Source organism: Cibotium barometz, chromosome 34 (genome assembly GCF_041138505.1).
Source record: "Cibotium barometz isolate CiBa-2024 chromosome 34, ASM4113850v1, whole genome shotgun sequence".
In the NCBI taxonomy this organism is placed as follows: Eukaryota; Viridiplantae; Streptophyta; class Polypodiopsida; order Cyatheales; family Cibotiaceae; genus Cibotium; species Cibotium barometz.
Genome location: NC_141079.1, coordinates 47351259 through 47364627, shown reverse-complemented (window position 1 = coordinate 47364627; position 13369 = coordinate 47351259).

The following is a 13369-nucleotide window of genomic DNA, read 5'->3' as shown; positions in this document are numbered from 1 at the left end:
TGCAACTTTGGTTGTGATATATTATTCCGCATAAATGTCAATATCTCATTGGCATTAACAACTCTCCGACGTTGAGTATCATTTCGCAAATAAATTAGTGTACGCAAGGGATTTGGGGGTCCATTCACCTGCTTTCATAAGAATGTTAGCACACATAATTTTACTAGTAAATCTTCATTGTGAATCATATTTTTTTCTTCCGAGCTTAATAGATATCAAGACAAAAAGTGTCTTAAAATATCATTTTCTTTGAGGATATGAAATCCCTTATTTTATTTTCGTGATATGCATTCAAATGTTATATGTAAGCTTAAGCATGAGTACAAATTATTGTCGTGCAAGCCTCTCACACATGCTTGTGAATGAACACACAATATGGTGCTCATATTGCCCTATGCAAATTAGAATACAAGTTCATACTTTCACATTGATGGTATAAATATGGATCATTTGTAATGTAAGGGAAACAATAGGCAAAATTGCCAATGCTATATACACAAAGGTACACAATTTTCTATGTTATATACACAAAGCACTCATATTGCTTCAAAAAAGTCTTCCCAATTTAGAAAGCTAACCAACTAACAACAATGCATTCCATAAATAGATTCTTTCAGTAGACTATAAACAAAAAATGTAATGGCCATGCAAATAAGCATGAAGAGGTTTATAGGTGCAAGTTGAAGTTTTACTAAAAATATGGATAAATGTTTTCAGTACTAAGAAGTTAAAATTTTAATTAAGAACGATTACTAAACTTAATATTCTCTTAACTCTGATTTGTGCAAAGCTCTACAAGTTTGGTATTGTGATAAACTATGTATGGTGACATTGAGCATGCATTGGTATTGTGATAAACTTTGTATGGTGACATTGAGTAAGCATGTGTGTTGAAAAGCTTTAGCAAGTTTTATATTTAAATGAGATGTTTGCCTTAGAAAGGCATGGTTGTAAGGAGATTAAAAAAAAAACACCATAAATCCAAAGAAAAGAAGAGTGCAAGGTTTGCTATGGAGGTACTTACCTTGGGGAGAGACATGTTGAAGAATGAGAAGACCGAAGTTCGGAAGTGTTGCAATGCAGGGGAGTAGACCTTGGAGGGAAGCCTTGTTTCGTCCAGGCGATCTTTGTTATGAGCTTGCAAGAGCAGTTTTTCGAAGCAAACCACAGTACCGAGCTCAACATGGATCCCACTCAGCAAGCGAGAGCTGCCATTTTGCCCTCCTTGTTCATCCAACACAAGGAGGCTAGCATTTGGGGCAATGGCTTCTATGAGCATTCTAGCTTGCCACAACATTTCGGCAACAGCACCTGGAGTATGGGGGTCCTTGGCTTGTTGTGACATCCATCTCCTGAACCAATGCACAACAAATCTATCAATGGGGGGCTTGGGAGCAAGGCCTTGTCCCTCTAGTGTGGGGGGCAAGAAACGGCCAGCTAGGTGTTGCCAAACTCTCTCCGTGAACCCATGCATGGGGTTTGGTCCGGCGTATCCAACAAAGGGTATGAAATGGAGGGTGCTACCGGGCGCCCACTTGGCATGTGGAGGGGCATGAGGCTCTAGAACAAAGCCTGCACACCGGTCATTGGTTTCGTTTCCACACTTGGCGTACAAATGGGTCCAAAGGTCAGAGAGCGAGGGGATAGTTCCCATGCTTTGTTGGATTTCTTCATCGGTTATGTTGATCAGCACCAGCCCTCCTTTGGAATTCATGCACACTTGCTCCATTTCCAAGGCCGGGAAGTTCATGTAGTTGCGGTTGGGCAAGAAGCGCGTCCTAAGGGCTTGCTCCTGCGGCAGCGATGGCAGAGAACCGGGCTGTGTAAGCCGCCCATAGGTTTCTTCTAGTGTGGTTGAAGGGGGGGGCTGCACGTGCCGCTCATGCGGCCTTTCTTTACAGCCTGCCTGCCCCGATGAAGGGTTGCTGTGAGCTGCAGTCGGTTCAATGCGATGCCTCATGCGCAGCCCACAGAGATCCTGCCATGCAAGCTGCGAGAAGAGAACCGTGGAAGCTATGGACAAAGCCAGCGCACACTTTGCTGCCGAATGCTGCTTGCCTGCCATCATAGTACTCGAATTCTTAGAAACAGGAAATACCACCGCCTCCTTTCTTGGATTGAGGTGTGTCATATGGTGGTAGACGGCCAAGATTGCCCTAAACAACTCGAGGTTCTTGACTCTCGTCACCCTCACAAATTGCAACTTTGATGACTTAGAGGACAAAGTGTATGGCTAATAAACTCTCGTCTCTTTGCTCAAGGGTGTGAGTTGGTAGAACGGTTGGGTTGGGTTTCATTGCGAGAGGACTCGGGTTTGATGCCATTAGACTATGCCATGTAGGTATGTGTTGTGAGCCGGTATATATATATATATATATATATATATATATATATATATATCTTCCCACAAAAACATAAATTTTCGTTAATCTCATAGACTAGTCACCCCAATACTTCTTAACCCAAGGGTCTGTCTTTACTCAACTTTATACTCTCTTACAAGAGAATACCTTGACAGCTCTCATTCTCTTTATGCTCGGTATACTTGGATTTTTCACAACATTTGCTTTTTTCCCTCAATCATCTTAGCCTTGTAAGCCATGTGTGGCGCTCCCCTCTTATGAGAATGAGCTCATAAGTACATCAGTCTTTTCTCGATAATAGTACTCAAGCCTTACGAGAATGAGACCAATAAATATAAGCCTTATGATAAGCAGTGTTCACGAAAAACATCTCTTACAAACAAATATAAAAATTCTCTATAATACAAATTTTAAAATTTTGAAAAAAACAAAACATTAAAAAAAATATTTTTATGAAATAGCATTCCTCCAAAAATCTTTTAACATGTTAAAATAGCATTCAAAGCACTAAAAGTAAACAACCATGTAAAAATACTACTCATATCATAAAAGTAAAAAAATCTAGAAAGACAAAACTTACTTACAACATGAGGTGTTTTATCGCTCTTAGTAGTAACAAATTTGATTGGCTCGATAAACACTCAATTGAATTCACAGTACTCACAACTTTTAGGGATTCTTAGAAGCGTAAGAGTGGTGGTGTACCCTAATGAGGTTTGCCCCAACAAAGTGTAAAATTGAGGACATATGTTACAAACCCCATCAAAGATGTTTCTGGCTGGTAGAGCTTGCCTTATATGATGGCCTATCTACTTTATCTGGTTCTTTTAGGAGAATCTCTCTAGAGAGTTTTCTACATCAACACAAGAAGCTAACCATCCACACATCAAGGATAATATTGATGCAGCTTTGGTCCATCTCATGAAGTTGAGAGTAAGCTATAGTCAAATGATTGCTAAGAATGCAAAGAAGAGGCTAACTATCATGTCTATTAATGGATGGCAATGGTGGTGATTGCATGTGCTACTTGAGCATGACACAGGCTGCTAATGGCATGTGACATAGGTTACTAATGGTAAAGAATGGCAAAATGGGAAACCATAAAGATGCTTTCACTCGATAATGTTTAAAATATGTAGTTCACAACACTTGTTTGAACAACACTCAAATTTGAACCCTAATCACAACCCTTAGTTGGCTCCCTTAATAAAAAAATACAAATAACATATATAAAATTCAAAAACCTTTTACACCCTTCCGCTTATCTAACATTAGATTAAAAATTTACAAATAACATATAGAAAATTCAATAACCTTTTACACCCTTCCAACATTAGGTTACAAAAAATATAAAGAACATACATCCTTTTACATCGTTCCAACATTAGATTGAAATTTTATAAATATCATGTATTAAATTGGAAAAACTTTTACACCCTTTAACATCAAATTGAAAAAACATATATTTTCTTCTTTGTCAGTTAGAAAAATATACCCCTAAACTATGTAATTCTTAAAAACCTTTTTGATTTTATTAATTTGTTATTCACCCGATAATAAACCTTGGTTTTTTGTGAACATTGCTTATGAGAATGAGTTACACTTGCCCGGATTCCGGGTGATAGTACGTTATTATACATTAGCCTTGTTAAGATATAGCTCAACTAGTGTGGATATGGATAATACACCAAGATGACAACTCTGCACTTATACCCTTGGCATGGTTGGTGAGATTATGGATGATATGCCATCAGTGGTTTACAGGCTATGTGACAACCATTTTAGTGTACTAGAGTTATGGCATAGTTATAGCGTCAACTCATATAGTTGGGTTCACAGTATATATGGACCAACCTTGTATGTTTTAGTAGGAGAGTACTTTCCATTATAGTGTGTACTATTATGTCTGTATTATGGTTGTCAAGAAGACACTTTAATAGAAGTAAATTCAGCCATCCATCTCTCTTATGTGCTTGTGTACTCTTCTGTGTATATACACGTGCTTGCAAACAAGGAGCTTAAGCTAACCCTTTCTTCTCATAGTATCGGAGCTTTGGTTCACAAGAAGAGCTCAAGAGACAAGCAAAGGAAGAAATACATGCATAAGAACAACTCCATCTCTTTCCCTTTGATTTGGAAGCTTCAAAATTCTACTTTGAGGTCATTTAAAATTTAGCTTCGAGGCCATTTAAGCCCCTTTTTGGCCCTGCAAGTTTTCTTTAGACACTTTGTGGAAGTGTCGATTTTGATTGTGTATGCCCAATTTTTGGTTTGGTGCATAGTTGTGGTAGACATTTGGTTACAGGACATGAAGAGATTCTGAGATTTTTATGTTGTTGGTGAATGAATGTATATGTGACTAGCTCACATATACATATAGATGTAGACATTTGGTTGCAGGACATGAAGAGATTCTGAGATTTATATGTTGTTGGTGAATGAATGTATATGCGACTAGCTCACATATACATATAGATGTAGTATGTATATATGAGTGGTTTACGTATAGTTGCAATACTATAGGATTATAATACCACAAGTGGTTACTACGTTAGAGATTGTAGGTTTGTTATAAGTGCATAAGTACTATTCTATAAGTTGCTAAAGAAGTGCACAAGTACTATTCAGTAAGTTTCTATAGGTAATCATATTTGACAGTCTATCCCATATTGTGAGTAAGAAGCTAGACAAGAACAACTTCCGAGCATGGAAGTTCAAGATGAGAAACTTTATCATGGGGAAAAATATAAATGAAATCTCTTTTCTCTCTAGCCCGTAAGACTCTCTTCAGCCTTATGAGAATGAGCTTAATAGTACATTAGCTTTTTCTCAACAACCTTATGAGAATGAGCTCAATACTACATCAGCCTTTGTTGAATAATAGAGCTCAGCCTTACGAGAATGAGACTAATAAGAGCATTGTTTCACGAGAACATTTTTTAACAACAAATACAACGACCTTCTATATTACAAAATTTTGAATACAAATACAAAAATCTTCTACAGATATAAAAACCTTATACATTATAAATTTCAAACTTTTAACAAAAATTAAAATATTCAAAATATATTTTTATAAAATAATGAATTAAAAAAACCTTCACTTCTAAAACGCTACCTTCAAAAACCTTTTAACATGCTAAATTGAGCATTTAAAGCACAAAAAGCCTATTAAAATACACATATAAAAGTACTATTCATATCATAGAAGTAAGCAACCCATAAAAAAATAATATCATAAAAGTAAGTCTATAAAATACTATTCATATTGTAAAAGTAAGCAACCTATAAAAAATTCATGGTAATAGCACCAAGGTTAGATACCTAATTACATCTCAAAATGATGTCAATAGGATCCATGTCAAGTACTAGCAAATCAGCTTTGCATATGTAATCTTGTGAGAGCTCCAAATCCACATCATAACACACTATTTTGATATCCATTGTAGCTCCATTTGTCACTTAAACTTCATGCAAATTTGCCAAAGATTTGGGCTATACTTTAAGACTACATATGGACTTTATACTAACAAAGATATGTGTACGCCCACTATCAACCAAAACATGAGCTACCTTTCCATTCATGCATACCTTAAGTCTCAAGATATGGGTATTCATATAGTAAAAGTATAAAATCTAAAAAAGAACTTACAACATTACTCACAACATAAGGTGGGTAGTCACTCTTAGGAGAAAAAAATTTGGTTGCCTTGATGAAACACTCGATTAAATTCACGATACTCACAACTTTGGGGGATTCTGAGAAGCCTAGGAGTGGTGGTGTATGCTAATGAGGCCTGCTTCTACAAAGTGCAAAACTTGAGGATGTATGTTGCAAACTTCATTAAATATGCTTGACTAGTAGAGCTTGCCTTATATGATGGCCTATCTACTTTATCTAATTTTTTAAGGAGAATCTCTGTAGAGTTTTCTACATTAGCACAAGAAACTAGCCATCCATACATCAATGGTAAGATTGACATAGCTTTGGTCTCCATCATATAAAGTTGAGAGATCTATTTATAATTTGTAGTTACACTTAAATGAATGCTAAGAATGGAAAGAAGAGGCCATCATTTTTTGTGTCTATTAATGGATGGTAGTGGGGGGGATTGTGCATATGCTATTTACAGCATGACATAGTCTGCTACTAATGGTAAAAGAATGTCAAAACGAGCAACCACAAAGAAGCTTTCACTCGATGATGCTAAACACCCATATTTCATAACACTCAAAGTCAAACCCCAATCACAACTCTTAGTTGGCTTCCTTAATAAATTACCAATAGCATATATAAAATTCAAAATCTTTTACACCCTTCCAATATTAGATAAAAAAAAGTACAATATCATACATAAAAGTTAAAAATTTTACCCAGTCAAAAGCTTACCTTAGCCTTGCCGTTTTGAGATATCAAGCTCAACAAGTGTTGTGGACGTGCCTGGGTGAGCTTTTACACTTATGCCACAAGCATAGTTGGTGAGATTATGGTCGATATGCCACCAATGGTGACTTGTAGGCTATCTAATAATGATATTTGGATTACCAAAGTATGGATAGTTATAGTGCCAACTCATTTAGTCAAGTTCACACTATGGATCGACCATTATATGTTATAGTGGGAGAGAACTTTCCTTTATGGTATGTACTCTTATCTCTTTGGTTTATGGTTGTAGAGAACAGAAGAACCTAGAAGAAAATGCACCCATCCATCTCTCTCTTGTGTCTTACTCTCTCTTATGTGTGTGTGTTTGCCTTACAAAGAACTCAAGCTCTCCCTCTCCCCACATTCTCTTTATGGTATCAGAATGTCTTGTGTGAGAGATAAGGAGGTAAGTAAGAGGCAAGAGTAAGGAAAACAAGAAAGCAATGCACGGGCAAGGGTATTTCTATCTCTTTCCCTCTTTGATTTTGGAGAAACACATTTACATCTTATTCTCATTTAGTAGCTTTTCCTACTTCGATATCGATAATGGGACTTTTTCTAAATTTTGCCAATTGCTTGGCCTAGATAAAGGTTCTTTTTCTCGATGACTATTTCCATATTATTTCTCAATTTCTCAAATGAATTATATTCAATATTCCTCTTTTGAATAAAAGACTTCATGGGATTTATAAAAATCAATTCTACCCATATTTCTACTTTTGAATATTCATAAATTGAATTATACTAAAAATTCTACTTTTTCCCATTTAATTTCTTAGATCTCAAATACCATGGGAATTCCTCTTTTTGCATTTAATTAATTGCATTCCAATGTCATCGGAATTCCTCTTTTATCATAAAATAAATCTATCTAAAATTCCTCTTTTCTTTAATAAAATATCCATTAATTCAATATGCCAAGAATTTCACTTTTACTATTTAAATGATTGAATTCCAAATGTCATGGGAATTCCTCTTTTATCATTTAAATAAAACTACCGTGGAGCACAGGGTCCACGGCGCGACCACCCCCCCCGGTCGGCCCCAGCGCACCCCGCACATCTGATCTACCCTTTTGGGGCCATACGCAGGAGAAATCGGCCTGGTCAAATAGGCTACAGTCGCTCCGTGGCGCACAGGGTCCACGGCGCGACCACCACCCCCCCCAGTCGGCCCCGGCGCACCCCGCACATCTGATCTACCCTTTTAGGGCCCGCAGGAGAAATTGGCCCTTCGAGTCGAGCCAAAGTCGGACGGGTGGTGGCAGACGAGCATTCACATGAGGTCGAATGTACGTAGCGACAACAATTACATGCAAAAGACTACAATTACCTTGACAAGATGACAATCACTTGCAATAGAAAACAACTTTTTTGAAAATAGACATGGTTTTTTATTAATCAAATTGAGATTACAAACATGGATTTGTTGCATTACAAAGGCTTCTCCTATCTAGTGAAAGAGAGCGTCGTCTCCACGGATACGCCTAGCTAGATGAAGATCAAATGGCTTCAAAGTGACACGTTTTGCATGCACCATGCACAAAACCGTGTCTTGGAAAAGCGAAACCAAAATATCCTCGGCACCTTGTTGCAGAGCGCCTAGTGCCGCCACTTGCACACGATTGACATCCCGGCACTGGTCGAGGATAATCTCTTTGACGAGACGCGCAAAAGGTGCCTTTGGAATAATTGGTGTGGAGCTCTTCTGATATTTGCGAATTTCTCTAAGGGCAACTGTCCCTGGTCTCCACCTTTGCTTCTTCTGCATTGTTGGGGGCGGTGGTGCTTGCGCGTGGCGAGTCCAAGCTGGCGTGTCATTTTTGAACTTTTGTCGCTGCTCTTGGAATTTATCGGAAGGGGGTTCTATGCGTTTAGGAATGGTTTTCCCCTTCTTAGCCTTTGCAGGTGTTGGAGTTTTCTTTGCCTTTGCAGATGGAGTCTTCTGAGCTGCTCTCTGCTCTGCCTCCTTCCTTACTCGCTCCTCTTCATCTTTCCTTTCTTTTTCCTCACGAAGCCTCCGTGTGTTTGCTGCCCTGGCTTCTCGTTCAAGCTTCTGTCTCTTATTTTCTACTTCCTCAGCTGAGAGTTTTCTCTTTCCTTTACCAAGTGCACGAGCCAAGACTCTATCTAACATTGCATTGAGAATCCTACTACTCGGCAGGTGCTCCCTTTCTACTATGTCTTCATTTCTCCTCTTTGTATATTCTGCTCGAAGACCTTGTATAGCCGCTTCCAAAATTGTGTCATCTTCGTATCCGGCCATTCGCAGGTCAGCAACAAATCCGCGAGCTCGTCTGTTAAGCCAATCCTCCTCTGCAGCAAAGAATGCAAATCTTCTCTCGTTGCTTGCGGCGGCCTGAGCTTCTTCTGTAGCCTTCTTATCTGCCTCCGCCTTCCTAACTGCCTCGTCTTCTTTCGCCTTCTTGGCAGCCTCATCCTCCTGTGCTTTCTTTGCTGCCTCATCCTCCTCCTGTGTTCTGACAATCTCTTCGGCTTCTTTTCCTGCTCTCTCAGCTGCCTCCATGTCCTCTACTTCTTTCTGTAATCTCTCCGCTTCTTGGCGTTCTTGGGCTTCTTGGGCCTCTGGCTCAAGCCTCACATGCTCAACTTCCAGATCCATTTGGGCTTGTGGGTAAATGTTTGGGATTTCAATTCTATGTGCCACCGGTAAGGGCCCAAGGTCTTTGAAAATGTCATCCTGCGTATTGGAGGGAGGATCATTTGGGGGCTCCATGTGCGTGAGATATTAGTGCACGAGCCAGAGAAAGAGAGAGAGAGAGAGAGAGCGCGCGAGAGGGAGAGTAAGGGGAGAGGAAGAGAGAGAGAGAGCTCACAAGTCAAGACTTAAAAATGACAATAAAACTCACTTTGATATTTATAGGGGGCCAAAATTACAAAAAAGTCAATTTACAAATGAACACGCCAAAAAGTGGCGAACAAGAATTATTAGGTGGGTAACCACACGTGGCCATTTCTTAGTCGACCACTGTGCCATTGCCTCGCTCTTTCACGTGCCATTGACGCATTGCACCCTTCTCTTTCGCCTTGCACCTACCACCTTCATGATTTTGCGCCTCAAAGACAAATTTCCGGCTCGCTTTTGGGCCTTTCTCCTAGTAAGTGCATGGTAAAACCAATTGAACATTTCCTGAAACGCATTGCTGCGAACCTTGCCACCGCCATGACCCGTGTTCTTAAAATAGGCCACCTTGGCTTGGTAATGTGATCATTCCATGCCTTGGTTGCTCCAGAGTGCAAGAGACCCATATTCATCTAGAAAGAAGGAATTGTGCGCATAGAGAATATGCATGTAGTGTGTTATATGAGTTTCCCCCCAAGCATCGATCATTTCTTCTGTGAATCTGTCAATCGAAGTCTTGAATGTAGCTATCTCTACTTCATCAAGATACGGGCGCTCAAGAAGCCTCATCATCTCATCACAAGCTTCCCACACATGTGCACGCTTCAATCCTAGTGTCGCCTCATTGCCTCGATAGGTTGTTACATCACAAATCTGCTTCCATAATTCAAAATGTGTATGGCTTTGAGACTCACCATAGTTTGAGAGCAGGTGTCTTGCTTTTGCACCACCCATACATATCTTATTAGGGTAAGCTCTTGGATGCACTGTTCTCGACATGACTCTGGCTCCATGTTCCAAGCATAATTGATGTGGAGCATCAACAATTTGTCCACAATTCTAAGTCTTGCGTGCAAGGTACACACATGTACTCGCGACAATGGAATTGAAAGAATAGGGTTCCAAGTAGCATCCTCCTCTGCGCGAGATGGTGCCTTGCTTTGATTGCAGCTCATAATTCCATTGAGCCAGACGTGCATACCCTTCCCTTTTTGTAATTGATTTGAGCCCTTTGCACTTGCCTGCTTACGACCTTTCACCTTGGTTGCTTGTTTGGCCTTCCCCACTGCGACACTTGGCATCCTTGGATGACAACAAAAGATGCATGGAAACAAAGTATTAGCACCGCTTTTAGTTCCCAACATGCATTTGAGGGTCTTGAGATCACCACCAAGGTGCCACTCTATTTCAAAGTCACCAGTGCTAGGCACATGCAAGAGTTCACCATTTGATTGCATGTGTATCACTCCTTGAATACCTGTATGGGTGAAGTACCACCTCAGACTGTCATGGTCCTCGTGCGGAAGGGTCCATGCCGCTTGCCACCATATGTTCTTCTCAGACTGCACTCCAAAGTAATCTTGCTTGCATCGCTTTGTGTGCAAGTTATTCTCCGCATCACCTATTTCATCTTCGCCGTCTAAGCTCTTTCGCTTCAATGCCCTGCTCATGAGTGTCAGACTTGTGGCCATTGTACCTAGCAAATGGAGATGGAGGAGATGTAGATGGATACAGAGATGGAAATGTGGATGGTGATGGAGATGATGGAGATGGAGGATGGAGGTGGAGGATGGAAATGTGGATGGTGATGGAGGAGATGAAGATAGAGATGGTGATGGAGATGGAGGTGGAGGAGATGTAGATGGATACAGAGATTGAAAATGAGGCTACAGTCGCTCCGTGGAGCACAGGGTCCATGGCGCGACCCCCCCCCCGGTCGGCCCCAGCGCACCCCGCACATCTGATCTACCCTTTTGGGGCCATACGCAGGGTCAAACAGCGCTCTGTGGCGCACAGGGTCCACGGCGCGACCACCGCTCGCGGCCTCGGCGCACCCCGCACATCTGATCTACCCTTTTGGGGCCATACGCAGGAGAAATTGGCCCGTCGAGTCAAGCCTGTCGGACGGGTGGTGACAGACGAGCGATCACAAAAATTGATTGAAACATCATGACACGACACGACAACAACATATACACACATCAAGAAGATAATTAAAACTTAAAATCAGCTCGACAAACATCTTGATGTCATTAATTGTTTGATTTTCACAAAGGCAAATGAGTACATTGGATCTAGCCAACTCGCTTGATGAGCTTGGTGAAAGCCTCGTGGGTGAGAGTCTTTACCGATGGTTTGTCACCAATGCGTTCGGCTATTTCTTTGGCATCAGTGATGCCTTGTCCAAGGCTAAGGCCACAAAATCCTAGGAAAGACCCCGCACTTTTATCACCAAAGCTATAGATAGCTGCTTCCCTATTTACAAGAATACATTTATGGGCATTTTGGGCTATAGGGGCTTCAGACAGGATGGCACTTAGGGCTCTGCACTTCAAAAATTCAGCAGGCACGTCATTTGAAAAGTCGTTGGGAATCACGCAAAGCATCTCAGCATTGAAGCTTGGGATGTAGTGCCATAGCGTAGCATCTTTCCCCTCCACCTCCTTTCGTGCTCCACCCTTTCGGCTTGCGAACCAGTCCATTTCTCTTGCGGTCTACAAAGTAGATAGAAGAATGAGTTGACTTCAAAAAATTACAAATTAAGAGGGAAGAAATTGGGTGTACTACCTCAGTGGCATCATCATGATCCGCAAGGTCTGCATTACTAATATTGATGCTCCCGAGGCTGGCGAAATCCGAAATGGCAAGCGGCTTGTGAGGGGCAAAGCTAGTTTCTGGCACACTCTCGTAGAAATCCTTGCACTGGGATATTTGTACAAGAGTCTCTGCCACAAGGGACTCTATTGAGGCATGATTTTCTGGGAGCGCAAGCACCTTTGTGACATCTGCGGAACTGAAGTCAATGAGGATGTCATCATCTTTGGACGACTGTTGTGTGTCTCGCATGCCCGCGTACATAGCAATGACTGAGAGAGTTTCATCCTGGTGTAGCCCGAGGACATGGGCGATGTCATCCAAAAATAAGAACTCTACACCTTCTACTATGATGGGGTGTAGAGTTCACACTTCAAGCTCTGGAACTTCATCCATGACATCGTCCCCTTCGATGTCCCGTTTCACAACCTCAGCTTGCGGCTCTTCTACCAGAGGCACAAGTGCAAGAGATGCTTCTTGCACTGGGGTGACAATCTCCTCCTTTGGGTCAGCTTCCTTGATCAAGAGATAAGGTGTGGCTTTCTTTGGAGGATTGGCCTTCCTCTTTCCCTTGCTTTTCTCTGTTCCCTCCAAGATCAGGAGGGCAAGAGTCATGTCCCACCTCAAAAAACTTGTGCCGATGTAGCCCATTCCAAGATCTACCAGGTTATCTTCTTCCTCGTCCCTTAGATATGTGCTACTAAGGCCTTTGAGGAATCTTGCAAGCCTGAACCTGAAATTTTTGTCCACTTTGTAGGTATGCTTGATAAGATCCACAGGCACCCAAGTCCCCTCCTCGCTTGTCTTCAAAGTTGACACAATATTCAGCCATGTATGTGTCCATGTAGCTAGTGAACGCCCCAAACACGTCATTATGGAGTTCGGCAGTGCCTTCCATGTCAATAGATGTCTGAAAGATGGGTGCAAGCTTCTCGATCAAGTGACCGAGGTCAAGCTTGTGCAATTGAGATAGGAGAGCTTGGGTGGGGGTGGCCATGCTTGAGTAGCGAAGAAGGCGAGGGGACCGCAAAGATGCAGAGAGTGAGGAGATGAACTCAAAGTGGCCAAAAGTGACTTATAAAGAGGTCTTTAAAACTTTTTTTATGTTTAAAAATTCACTTAA